The 13,434-nt window shown below is 45.0% G+C and overlaps 1 pseudogene across 1 annotated transcript; it reads right to left on the reverse strand.

The window, feature by feature from the left end:
* Positions 1–1,780: 1,780 nt before the first annotated feature.
* LOC110595853 lies at positions 1,781–2,260 on the reverse strand (annotated as a pseudogene). The gene has a single exon (XR_002482116.1). The product of XR_002482116.1 is annotated as a 60S ribosomal protein L39 pseudogene (transcript).
* Between the last annotated feature and the right edge of the window lie 11,174 nt (positions 2,261–13,434).

The raw sequence follows: 13,434 nt of genomic DNA on the forward strand, positions 1-13,434 counted from the left end.
CAGCTACTGCACTCCAGTCTGGGCGACGGAGTGAGACTCCAAATCAAAAAAAAAAAAAAAAAAAAAAAAAGAATTTGGCTGGGCTCGGTGACTCAGCCTGTAATCCTAGCACTTTGGGAGGCCAAGGTAAGTGGATTGCCTGAGCCCGCGGGTTCGAGACCCACCTGGGCAACTTGGTGAGACCTCATCTCTACAATAAATCAAAAATTAGCCAGGCGTGGTAGCGCACGCCTGTAGTTCCAGCTACTTGGAAGATTGAGGTGGAAGGATTACCGGTCCAAGTTAGCACTTAAAGATTAAAGCCTATAGCAAGTAGTACCAAAGGTTTTCCCCTTCATCACACTTGTATTTCTTCATTGCCTACATTCCCTGCCCAACAGTCATCTTTATGTGAGCAGAAAGCAAGTGTTCTGTTTGCTGTTGCACACCCATGACAAGCACAGTGCCTGCCTGGGACAAAACAGATGCTTAGATTTTTGTGGAATGATTGAATGAAACTTAAGAAGAATGGTATTTTGCTAAAGAGCAGCAAACATCCTTTTAGAGCCTGGTTCCAATTCTTTATATTTGGATAGAAAGCCACCCTTTATTTTCAAATGCAAACTTAAAATAACTCAGCAGACTGATTCATACAAGTATGCATGCTACAGTTCAGTATCTTCCATACTCAGCAATGGCTCCTTCCAAAAGGCATACACAGCCGGGCTCGGTGGCTCAGCCTGTAATCCCGCGCCTTTGGGAGGCTGAGGTGAGTGGATTGCCTGAGCCCGCGGGTTCGAGATCCCCCTGGGCAGCGAGACCTCATCTCTACAATAAATAAAAGAATCAGCCGGGCGTGGTAGCGCATGCCTGTAATTCCGGCTACTCGGAAGGCTGAGGCGGAAGGATCGCCGGAGCCCAGCAGGTGGAGGCTGCGGTCGCCGGGAGCGGCCACTGCACTCCAGCCTGGGTGACAGAGTGAGACTCCAACTCAAAAAAAAAAAAATTAGCCGGGTGTTGTAGCACACACCTGTAGTTCCGGCTACTTGGAAGGCTGAGGTGGAAGGATTGCCTTAGTCCAGCAGGTCGAGACTGCAGTGGCTGTGAACATGCCACTGCACTCTAGCCTGGGTGACAAAGTGAGACTCCAAGTCCAAAAAAAAAAAGAGAGCTTATCTGAATTTGTAAAAGTCTGTTTATTCACATATAATTTGCTACAATACAATTCGCCGATTTACAGCTGGCCACAGTGGCTCACACCTATAATCCCAGCACTTTGGGAGGAGGAGGTGAGAAGACTGCTTGAGCCCACAGGTTTGAGACCAACCTGGGCAATATGGCAAGACCTCATCTCTACAATAAATAAAAAAACTAGCGGGGCATGGTGGCGTGGGCCTGCAGTTCCAAAGAGCTACTTTGAAGGCTGAGGAGGAAGGATCGCCTGAGCCCAGCAAGAGGCTGCGGTGACTGTCAGTGTGCCACTGCACTCCAGCCTGGGGAAGAGTGAGACTCTGACTCAAAAAAAAAATTGCCAATTTATTTTATTTTATTTTATTTTTTAGAGACAAGGTCTCACTGTGTTGCCTAGGCTGGTCTCAAACACCTAGGCTCAAACAATCCTCCTGCCTCTGGCCTCTCAAAGTTTTAGAATTATAGGCATATGCCACCATGCCTGGCCTATAGTTCTTTATTCATAACAATGTTGGTCTAACAATTTTTTGCTACTTTAGTCATTTCTTAAGTATTTCCTTAATGTCGCAAAATTTGGCAATGAGATTTCACCACAAAACAAAACTATAACTAATTTCTTTTTCAGACAAAAGGTTTCATATTTATTACTGAGTCAGCCCATTAGTGCAAAGCACATAAACAAAAAATCACATCCCAATTAAACATATCTGACTTCTTGACTGTGGAGATTTTCAACTTGATAATGGCAAGATGATAGTGACCGTAATTCAACATAAACAAGTGTGCCACCTCATGTGCAATTCCTTATAGACCCAGCTTGGCTCTTCTCCAATGTCTCCTCTTGGAGTTGGATCGATTTATTACCAGTTTTCATCCAAATCCTCTGGATAATGGGACAATTTTGCTTCTGTTTCTTGGCCAGGAATCGCTTGATCCTGAAAGTCTTGTGAGAAGACATGGCGAGCAACAGAGTCCACCACACACACCACGATGGCGGAGAAAGGAAGAGAGAGGGCTATAACCAATTTTCAACTTGCTATGATAAGACTAATCTGTACAGTGCAGCAGTGTTGTTCTCCCCCCACATCCATAAACAAGTGTATTGAAAGATACACAGGAAGTATTACTTGTTTTCCTTAACTAGATCTGTACTTTGGCCCAAATTTTAAAACTGCAGCAAAACTACTTCAAAAAATCTTTGTGAATCATTAAAAACTGTGCGTAGCCAGGCTCAGTGACTCAGCCTGTAATCCTGCGCCTTTGGGAGGCTGACGGGAGTGGATTGCCTGAGCCCGCGGGTTCGAGACCGCCTGGGCAGGTGAGACCTCATCTCTACAATAAAATCAAAAAATTAGCCAGGCGTGGTAGCGCACGCCTGTAATTCCGGCTACTTGGAAGGCCGAGGCGGAAGGATCGCCGGAGCCCAGCAGGTCGAGGCTGCGGTGGCCGGGAGCGGCCACTGCACTCCAGTCTGGGCTACAGAGTGAGACTCCAACTCAAAAACAAAACAAAACAAAACCAAACAAAAAAACTGTGTGTATAAAATTTGGCAATAAAAAGTACTTATATTTTATGTTTAAAAAGTTAGATCCAATTATCTTTTTTTTTTTTTGTCAGAGTATCACTGTCACCTAGGCTGGAGTGCAGTGTCACACTCCTGGCCACCACAGCCTCAACCTGCTGGGCTCAGGCAAACCTTACACCTCAGCATTCCAAGTAGCTGGAATTACAAGTGTGTGCTACCGTGTCCAGTTAATTTTTTTTTTTTTTTTAATTGTACAGACGAGGTCTCACCATGTTGCCCAGGCTGGTCTCAAACCCACAGGCTCAAGCAATCCTCTCATCTCAGCCTCCCAAAGTCCTGGAGCTTATAGGCTTGAGCCACTTTGCCCGGCCCCAATTAACTTAATTTTGAGAAAACAATGCAGAAAGAAAAACAACTTGGAAGAAAAATGTATATTTTCAGATGGATAAAATAAGACTTTTCTTCTCTATGTTTTCCTTTATCTTTCAAATTGTCTACAAGAAGCTTGACATACACCTTCATAATAATTTTGAAATAATTTAAAACTGAGTGCCTACTATGTTCCAAGCACAATGCTAGGTGATTCCATACATTTTTGTAATTTAATCCTGAAAATAACCTTCCATTATTCACATGAAGCATCTAATGTTCAGAATCACAGAACCAGAAAACAGATATCCAAAAACCTAGGTCTTATGGAGAAATAAGAACCCTCATATATGCTAGTGGGAATGTAAAATGATGTAGCTTCTTTTGAAAACAGTGTGTCGGGCCGAGTGCAGTGGCTCATGCTTATAATTCCAGCACCTTGGGAGACCAAGTTGAGATGATTGCTTGAGCCCTGGGGTTTGAGACCAGCCTGGGCAACTTGGCAAGACTTTATCTCTACAATAAATCAAAAATTAGCCGGGCACAGTGGCTCAGCTACTTGGAAGTCTGAGGCAGAAGGATCACCTGAGCTCAGCTGGTTGAGGCTGCAGTGGCCATAAGTGTGCCACTGCCCTCCAGCCTGGGTGACAGAGTGAGACTCCAACTCATAAAATAAAATAAAATAAAATAAAGAAAAAATAGTTTGTCAATTCCTCAAAATGTTAAACACGGTTACCATTAAACCATTTCATTCATTCTTCAGTATTTAGCCAAGAATTAAAATCATGTGCCAACACAAAAACTTGTTCATGAATGTTTACAGTAGCATTACATTATTCATAAGAGCCAACAAGCAGAAACAACCAAATTTTCATTAACTGATGAATGGATAAACAAAATGTGATTTATCCAAACAATGGAATGATAATTTGGGCATCAAAAGGAGTGAAGTAATGATATATGCTATAATATGAATAAACTCATATGAAATCATAGCAAGTGAAAAAGCCAGAATAAAAAACCACATATGAAATATCCAGAATCGCCAAGTCCTTAGAAACAATGTAGATTGCTGGGCTCAGTGGGTCAGTCTGTCATCCCGTGCTTTGGGAGGCCGAGGTGAGTGAATTGCCTGAGCCTGTGGGTTCAAGACCCGCCTGGACAACTTGGCGAGACCTCTCTACAATAAATCAAAAAAAATTAGCTGGGCATGATAGCACACGCCTGTAGTTTCGGCTACTTGGAAGGCTGAGGCGGAAGGACTGCCAGAGTCCCGCAGGTCGAGGCTGCAGTGGCCAGGAGTGTGCCACTGCACTCCAGTCAGGGCGACAGAGTGAGACTCCAACTCAAAAAAAGAAAAAAAAAGAAACAACGTAGATTAGAGGCTGCTAGAGGAAGGGAAGAAGGGGAAATGGGAGCAACTGCTAATGGGTATGAGGTTTATTTTTGGGATGAAGAAAATATTCTGGAGTTAGACAAAGAAATATTCTGGAATTATATCTTTTTTTGATTTTTTTAAGTCGGAGTCTTACTCTGTCGCCCAGACTGGAGTGCAGTGTGGCGGCTCAGGTGATCTTTCCACTTCAATCTTCCAAGTAGCTGGGACTACAGGTGCATGCCACTACACCCGGCTAATTTTTTGACTTATTGTAGAGACAAGGTCTTGCCATGTTGCCCCAGCTGGTCTCAAACCCATGGGCTCAGTCATTCCTCACCCCAGCCTCACAAAGTGCTGGGATTACAGGTGTGAGCCACTGAGCCCAGCTTTTTTTTTTTTAACTAAAAAAAATTTGAAGCCAAAAACAAAAAACCTCTTTTCTGATGCCAGTGATCTCAAATAGTATTTATATAATGCCATCCTGCCTTTAGGTTTTGCTGGTGGGCACAGTATATGGCATTATTTTATCTTTCTAATTCCTCCGAGGCTTGACCATCCAAACTGAAACTGAGAATACTACGTATATGGGAAAGTATAAGCTCCCTTTTTCCCCAACAGATAAGGAACATCCCACTTTTATCAATGAGTTAATAAGCAGGAAATTATTAAATTCTCTGATACCCGTAGTTTGCAATAATGCAAAAGGATATATCTAAGTATGGCTGTATCTATCAACTTCTAGTGGCATGAAACTAAAGATTTTTGCCTTTTCTGTTGTTTCACATAGCTTATCACTTATCAGAAGGGCCCTGTTTTTTTAAGGCTGGCAACTGTTCAACTAATGACCTGAGAAAATGCCTGTAACATGCAAAGTTAGAAAGAACGCCAACTACAACCACAATTTTAAAAGAACAAAAACTTCCTAAAAGGCTGAGAGTAGCTCGGGCTCGGTGGCTCAGCCTGTAATCCCGTGCCTTTGGGAGGCTGAGGAGAGTGGATTGCCTGACCCCTCGGGTTCGAGAACCGCCTGGGCAGGCGAGACCTCATCTGTACAATAAATCAAAAAATTAGCCGGGCGTGGTAGTGCACGCCTGTAATTCCGGCTATTCGGAAGGCTGAGGCAGAAGGATCGCCGGAGTCCAGCAGGTTGAGGCTGCGGTGGCCAGGAATGGCCACTGCACTCCAGTCTGGGCGACAGAGTGAGACTCCAACTCAAAAAAAAAAAGGAGGAAACATCACGGTGGGAAAGCCCAACTCTTTCTTCAACCAGTTGAGACCCTCAGCAGCACAGTCACGTGACCCCTAGTCTGCTTTGAGGGCCACACCCACACTAATCCTCTCACTCCCTACACAGCCTGGTTCACAGACTTCCCTGTCTTACTGGGGACCTCTGGGCATGACTGTCGAAGGCAGACATACCTCAAACTTCCCTTGGTCCTTCTGAAAATGTTCCCATACAGGATGTGTGCGATTCTGCCCCCCGTATACTTGAGGCCTTGTCCCTTGGAACCACTTGTCATAATGTGTTGCTCTCAGGGGTTCCCTGGACACTTGCAGAGTGGCTTCTCTGATGAGCTCCCAGGGCTGCACCCACACGTGCTGCCTTCATGGGGTGTATGCAGTCCCGGTTCCACGCTGGGAAGATGCAGACCAGGAAAATAGCTGTGATCTCTCTTCCTGGGGCTCCTAGTGTACTCTGAGATTTGGAAGAAATTGTCAGTTATCAAGAACCCTGTCTCCTCCCCCACAGAAGTAGGCAAAGGCAGGGGAGGGAGAAGTGCCCCAGGGAACAACCCCGGGCAGGGAGAGGCCCCTCTGTTGTCCAGGCCATCCTTTCAGCCTATCCCAACTGTGGAAAGGCTGTCTCTGAAGGCCACAGGGCGGAGAGGTGGGTGCTGGATGTCCTCTAGGCTGGAATCCCTGCAGAGCCCCCAAGGCAGGGGCTCCTCTGGGAGAGGCATCCAATGTGGCTCTGTGAACTTGCCCACCAGTATTCGTGGGGGAGATCCAGGAGACACCTGTCCCCTTGAAACAGCCACAGAGGTCAAATGCCTCCACACTGGGCAGCCAGGGTGTGGGACGTCAATCTCTCTAGGAGACCCCTGATCCTTTAAAACAGCCACAGACATGCCGGGCACACAGCTGCGTGGGCTTCTTGCCTGGCTCCTCCCGCAGCTGTTTGAGTCCCCACTGGTCGAGCCACCGCACCATGACGTCAGCATCCCAGGAGCACAGGTCTTCTTGGCTCTCCGTCCTAAATGCAGGAGAAATTGGAGTGGACTCTCGGGTACTCTGCAGTCTCCAATACAGTCTCCTGAATGCCAGTCACCCTGTGCCTAATGCCAGAACTCCCCTCTTGTCCACCTGAAATGGGGCACCCTTTGACTAGGAAATGCCCTTTTCCTGCCTCGGTGGCCCCCTGAGCCTCTGGTCACTGCAGTCTACTCTGTCCTTCTGTGAGGTCATACTGTTTACCTCAACAGGTTGGTGACATCAGCAGTTTTTGGCTGTCTGAAATATGCTCATTGGTTTGATGACATCATGCCACAGTGTATGCATCTCTCTCAACATCACATGGTATCCCAACAATGTGTGCAGTTAATATTTGTCAACTAGGATAGTACTAAGGAAAACAAAATAAGTAACATGCTGTGCAGGAAGCCTGCCCGACTTGACCACCCCACATACCAGGTTTCTGGCTCAGCCTCAGCTGTCCCAGGGCAGGACTGAAGCCACCTGACTTCTTCGTCAGTGGGTCTTCAGGGCCGGCAGGCAGCAACATCTTAAAAGGTTCGCAAACCTCCTCATGGCCCTCTGCCAGCCCCAGCTCTCTTCCTCGGGAGAGGCTGAAGTCCCAGCCCCTGGCTGCCCAGTGTGGAGGTATTTGGCCTCTGTGACTGTTTCAAGGGGACAGGCGTCTCCTGGATCTCCCCCACGGCTGCTGGTGGGCAAGTCCACAGAGCAATGTTGGGGTCTGTGTTGGAAGTGGTCGCTGTTTGCAGTTCGGGTAAGGGACTGGCAGCCCTGGTCTTTCTTCTGGTGGTTGGTGTCTTTTGCTTCTCTTGATCTCAAGGCTTTTCCAGTGCTGGGATGGCTGATTTCATTGTGAGGTGTCTTTTTATGGGTGAAGGCAGAATGATCTTCAGGGAATGGAGTAGGCCTGAAGAGATGTCGCCATGTCAGCCTTGGCTCTACAGTGGAGGGGTCTTCACCCTGGGCTTTTTTGTCCCATAGAATCAAATATGTTGCCATGGTGTGGTCATATGTCTTCTCTGACAGTGAATGTTTGATGTCTTCTTCCAGGAACCCCATCTTTCCCATAAAGCTGGTAATCTGGGGGTCCGGGTGACCAGGGGTAGTGGCTTTTTGGGTGTCCTTTTTGTGTGTTTCTCCAGTTTGGGGCCGACCCAGGGATCCTGAAACACCGTGACCCTCAGTGTGGGCCTCTTCCTGAGGTTGAGCATGAAAACTTTTCATATAAGTAGCTCTAGTTTAAAGGAAAAAGAAAAGGGAATTCTGTCCATTTCCCATCATGGTCTTTTTTCTGAGATCTTGAAAATCATCAAACGGTGGCTTCCCAGCCATCGCAGCAAAGGATCACAGTGAGGCTCCACACGTCCACTTCTGGGCTGCAGGAGTTATACTGCCCCAGGAAGACCTACACATGCAGGCAAGCGCTTTTTCCCCAAAGGAGGCACTAAGGCCAAAGCCAGTAACTTTGACCCACTTGCATTGGTCCAGAAGTATGTTGTTCAGCCTCAGGTCTCAGTGAGCTATCTTTTGTAGGTGGCAGTAGCAGACTGCTGAGCACATATGGAGAAGGTTGTCAGGCCTCATCCTCCTCCATGGGACCTTCCGAGTGGATGGATTGATCAAGGTCACTTCCAGCGGCAAGTTCCATTGTGATGTCCATGCAGTGTGCACCATCGATGGCTTGAAAAAGTTTCAAGATGTGTGGATGCCTCAGCCTCTTTAGAGTTTTTACTTCTGTATAGCACATCCACCAGTGGCTAGAGGCGGGTCGCTGCTTCGACACCACTTTAAGGGCCAGGTGGGTTCCAATTTGAACGTATTCGGCCAACTTTACGTGGGCAAAGGAGCCCTGACTGGCTGACCGTCTTCAGGACCTGATAACACAATAGGATATCCTCACTCATGTTGGTGGAGACCTCATCCTGCCACCTGTCCCGCCGCTGCATGGTCTAAGTATGCTCACTGCGATCAGTAACAACTATACTCCCTACAGCAAGAGAAAACAAGGGGAACAAAAGATAAACACAAGGAAAAGCACAGAGGAAGTGAAAACAAAATGGGGGAAAGGGGAGAAAATAAAAGAATAAAGAAGTGAGAAACAGAAAGAATAGAAAGTAAAAGAGAAATCAAAAGGAAATGGAGGAAAGAACAAATGACAAGAGAAAGTGAGAAGAGGAAAAAAACAGTAGGACAGGTGAGACAACAGATGCAACACGGTCTAACTCCACAGATTACCAGAGTAGATTCCTGGGCAATAAGGACCAGAAACCTCAGGCCAGCCAGGGACTTATATAGGCTGGTGGGCATGCTTCCATCACCATGGTTCTTAATGAGGTCAGAGCAACAAAGGGACTGACCATGGCTGGGATACTTCCTGGGTTTTGTGTGTATGTGTTTGTGTGTATGTGGTTCTGTTTGTTTTTTTTTTTTCATTTTTTGTTTGGAATAACCCTTTTCTCTTCTTCACAAATGTTTTGTGTGTGTGTGTGTGTGTGTGTGTGTATGTAAGTGGGTTATTGAGATTGATGTTTACTTTCATAACAATTAAAACCTGGCAGGGCTCATGCCTGTAATCCCAACATTTTGGGAGGCCTGGGTGGGAGGATCACTTGAGCCCAGGAGTTCAATAACAGCCAGACCTCATCTCTACAGAAATTTAAAAATTATCCAGGAATGGTGGCATGTGGCTGTAGTCCTAGCTTTTTCATGAGGCTGAGGTGGAAGGATTACCTGAGCCCAGGAGACAGAGGCTGCGGTGAGCCGTAATCATGCTGCTGCACTCTAGCCTAAGAAATAGTGAAATTCAACTCAGAAGAACAAAACAAACATTGAAACCTTTAGTATGCTTCCATATCCTTTTCATCGCTAATTGGTGGCCTTGGCCTGGTTTTGAGCAGAGCAACTTTTACCCCAGTGGCTGGGGAGGGTGGACAGTGGATAGGCTCATAGACACACGGCAGTCTTCTTCCTCCAGAGTCCTCGGGCTTGCTGGCTGTGGGGCCAGCTCTTTCATCCTTAGAGGTGGGCGAGCAGGTCTGGGTGTAAATACACTCCCCATTAGAACTGGGCCTCGGTGTCCTCCCTGACATGCACAGAGCGACACCTGTAGGATGGACGTGTCCAGCATGCTGCCCAACTCATGGCTGATGCTCTATAGATGGAAGCGTGTGGAAAGTCAAGTCAGTCCTTTTCTTCTCATCCTCACTCCCAGAGAGCTGGCCAGATCCCTGAGGCCAGCCCCTGTTGAGTACCGAGCTTAGAGTTCAGAATCCATGGAGAAGTCCTCCGAAGGGATTCTGGAGGCCAAGCTGGGCCCAGTGTGTCCAGAATCAAGAGGAAGACTCACCCTTCCTTGGATAGAGCCAGCACCTGTTGAGCACCTACTATGTGCCCTGCATTGGGCACATGATGAAGACATTGGCAGAGGCTTCCTGGTTCAGGGAATGCTTTGTGGCCTCCTGGGAGTGACACCAGCAGAGGGCCCCTGCCCCGGAGGGCAGTTCTCCCATCAGTCTCCAGCCCTGTCTCCTGTTCTTGGCCAGGGCACTACACAAACCAAAACTCGGCCTCCAGAGGCAGCCAGGAGGACAGTGGGACATGCGATTTAGCACCCTGCCGGGAAATTTTTTGATTTATTTGTATAATTTTTTGATTTGTTAAGATGAAGTCTCGCCAAGTTTCCCAGGATGGTCTTGAACCCCTGTACTCAGGTAATCCTCTCGCCTTATCCCAAAGTGCTGGGATTACAGCATCTTTTTTTTGTTGTTTAAGATGGGGTCTCACTTTGTCACCCAGGCTGGGGTACAACTGCTCCCTCATGGCTCATTCTGATCTCCAACTCCTGGGCTCAAGTGATCCTTCCACCTCAGCTTCCCGAGTAGCTAAGACAACAGGCGTATTCCACCTTATCCAGCTAATTGTTACATTTTTTATAAAGACAGGTCTTGCTATGTGGTCCAGGCTGGTACAGTATTTGTTGAGATTTGCCTTATGGCCCAGTAAATGATCATGTTTTGTAAATATCCCACGTGTTGAAAAGGACATGCATTTTCTAAGTGCTGGGTGGAGGGTTTTATTTATGTCTATTCCATAAAACTTAATTGCCGTCAGTATTCCTAATGATTTTTGTCTATTTAATCTATAACTTATTGAGAAAGCTTTGTTTAAAATTCTCACTTTCAGAGAAATAGAAGTAGGTATTTAAAGAAGCGGCTGATATTGGGATCTGAGTGTATATATCATATTGAGAATTCTATGATGGACCATGTAACGAAGAGTGCTACTGGTATAAAGATTATGGAGAAGTAGTCTATTTTGAAGCTTAGGGAAAGTTTTATAGTTTGGATAGCCATTCGGTGTCAGTTAGAGATAATTATTTCTTGGCCTGCGTGTAAGAATAAAATCATTGGGATGAAACTTGCTATAAATGCACAGGCGATAGAATTTTTTACATAGCTGGGGTAAGTGTAGTTGTTATATTTTTTAGTTGTTATTATAATAAAGGGGGTAATTAGAAGTGTAAGTGAGAGTAGGATGGAAGATGGGAATAAATTTATTACTTTTATCTGGAGTTGCACCAGCTTTTCTGTTCCTAAGACCGACAGATTACTTCTATCCTTTAACAGTAAGAAAGCCGTACTGTTATGTATGGGGGCATGAGTTAGCAGTTCTTGCATACTTTCTTGGTAAATAAGAATTTTTGAGTTTCTATTATTAGATTCACAATCTAATGTTTTGTTTAAACTATATTTACAGTATATGTAGCCTATGATTAGTTTGGGGTTGGTAGATAGTAGGATAAGGGATAGGGGATGTATGGCTATTAATGTATTTTCTCGGGTGAAGGAGGGGTTGATACTGCTGATGTGGTATGTGTATTTTCCTTGTTGTGTTGTGGTTAGTATATATAGGGAGTAAAGAGCAGTGATGATCATATTGATGCCTATTAAAATAATTGTTAAGTGTGATCATGAGAAGGATGCTATTATTACAGATAGTTCGCCGATCAAGTTAATGGTAGCGGGGAGGGCTAGGTTGGTTAGGCAGGCAAGGAGTCATCATGTGGCTGCTAGGGGTAGGAGAGTTTGAAGGCTGCGGGCTAGGGTTATTGTTCGGCTGTGGATGCATTCATAGTTTGTGTTTGCTAGGCAGAATAATAAAGAAGAGGTGAGACCATGGGCAATTATAAGAACGGTAGCTCCGGCGAGGCTCTATGGAGTTTGAATAAGGATTGCTACGATAACAAGTGCTATGTGGCTTACTGAGGAGTAGGTAATAAGTGATTTTAAGTCTGCTTTGTGTAGGCAAATAGAACTAGTTATAATTATTCCTCATGGGGAGAGTATCAGAAAGGGATAAGCTATATACTCTGTTAGGGGGTCTAGGATAATTGTTATTCGTATTATTCCATACCCTCCAAATTTTAGTAGTACTGCTGCAAGGACTATAGAGCCTGCAATTGGGGCTTTGACATGGACTTTGGGCAGTCATAAGTGGAGCCCGTATAGAGGTATTTTTACTATGAAGGCTATTATACAAGCTAATCAGAGAATACTATTTGATCAAGAGCTGGGAAGGTTTTGTATAATAAGATAATTAATTGCTATATTTAATGTTCCTAGGGAGTTTTGGGTATAGATAAGAACAATAAACAGGGGAAGTGAGCCGATTAGGATATAGAATAGAATGTAAAGTCCAGCATTCTGTTTGATTACCCCATCGGGTAATGATAATTAGGGTGGGGATAAGGGTTGCTTCAAATAAAAGGTAAAAGAGAGTTAGTTCTGTAGCGGTGAAAGTTATGAGGAATACTTGAAGATGGGTCAGCATGGAAATATATAGTTTTTTTCACGTAAGCGGCTCTTTTGATAGGTGGTTTTGACTGGCCAGGATTATAAGGGGAAGTAATCAGGTGGTTAAAATTAGTAATGGTGTTGATAGTGAGTCGGTGAAGAAAGTAAGTGAAAAGTTTGTGTTATTGTCATAGGGGTAATTTAAAAGGGAAAGGGTTATAGAGCTAATTATTAGGCTGTGGGTGGTAGTATTAATTCAAATAGTGTGATTTTTAGAGTATCATGTTCGTGGTAGAATTATTAATGTTGGTAGAATAATCTTTAACATTGGAGGAGGTTTAGGTTTTGTACGTAATCTAGGCCATATGTATTTGATACCATTACTAATAGGGCTAGACCTACAGCGGCCTCACAGGCTGTGAATATTAGAAGAATGATTGGGGCTGCATTGGCTAAGGTGAAGTGAAGGTTTAGAATTGTGAGTGAAGTTATAATAAATATCGAGAGTATTATACCTTCTAGGCATAGTAGAGAAGATATGAGGTGTGATTGATATATTAGTATACCTAGGAGAGATGTTAGGAAAGCAAGGAGTAGGTTGATCTAAATGAAGGGGGGCATTTTGGTAATTATGTCTTATTCATAATCTAATGAGTCGAAATCATTTGTTTTTAGTTAAACTAATCACCATATACGGTCTATTCAAGTCCTTTCTGAACTTATTCATATGCGAGGCCCAAAGCTAGGATGGTGACTAAAGCTAGGGCTACTATTAATATAAGATTGAGGTTTACTGTTTGGGTGGCTCAGGGGAGGGGGAATAAAAGGGCAATCTCTAAATTAAATAGGAGGAAAGTAATAGCAATTAAGAAGAATTTTATAAGCCGGCCTCAGTGGCTCAGCCTGTAATCCCAGCACTTTGGGAGGCTGAGGTGAGTGGATTGCCT

Source organism: Carlito syrichta, unplaced genomic scaffold, assembly GCF_000164805.1.
Source record: "Carlito syrichta isolate Samal-C Ts95f unplaced genomic scaffold, Tarsius_syrichta-2.0.1 Scaffold92673, whole genome shotgun sequence".
Classification (NCBI taxonomy): Eukaryota; Metazoa; Chordata; class Mammalia; order Primates; family Tarsiidae; genus Carlito; species Carlito syrichta.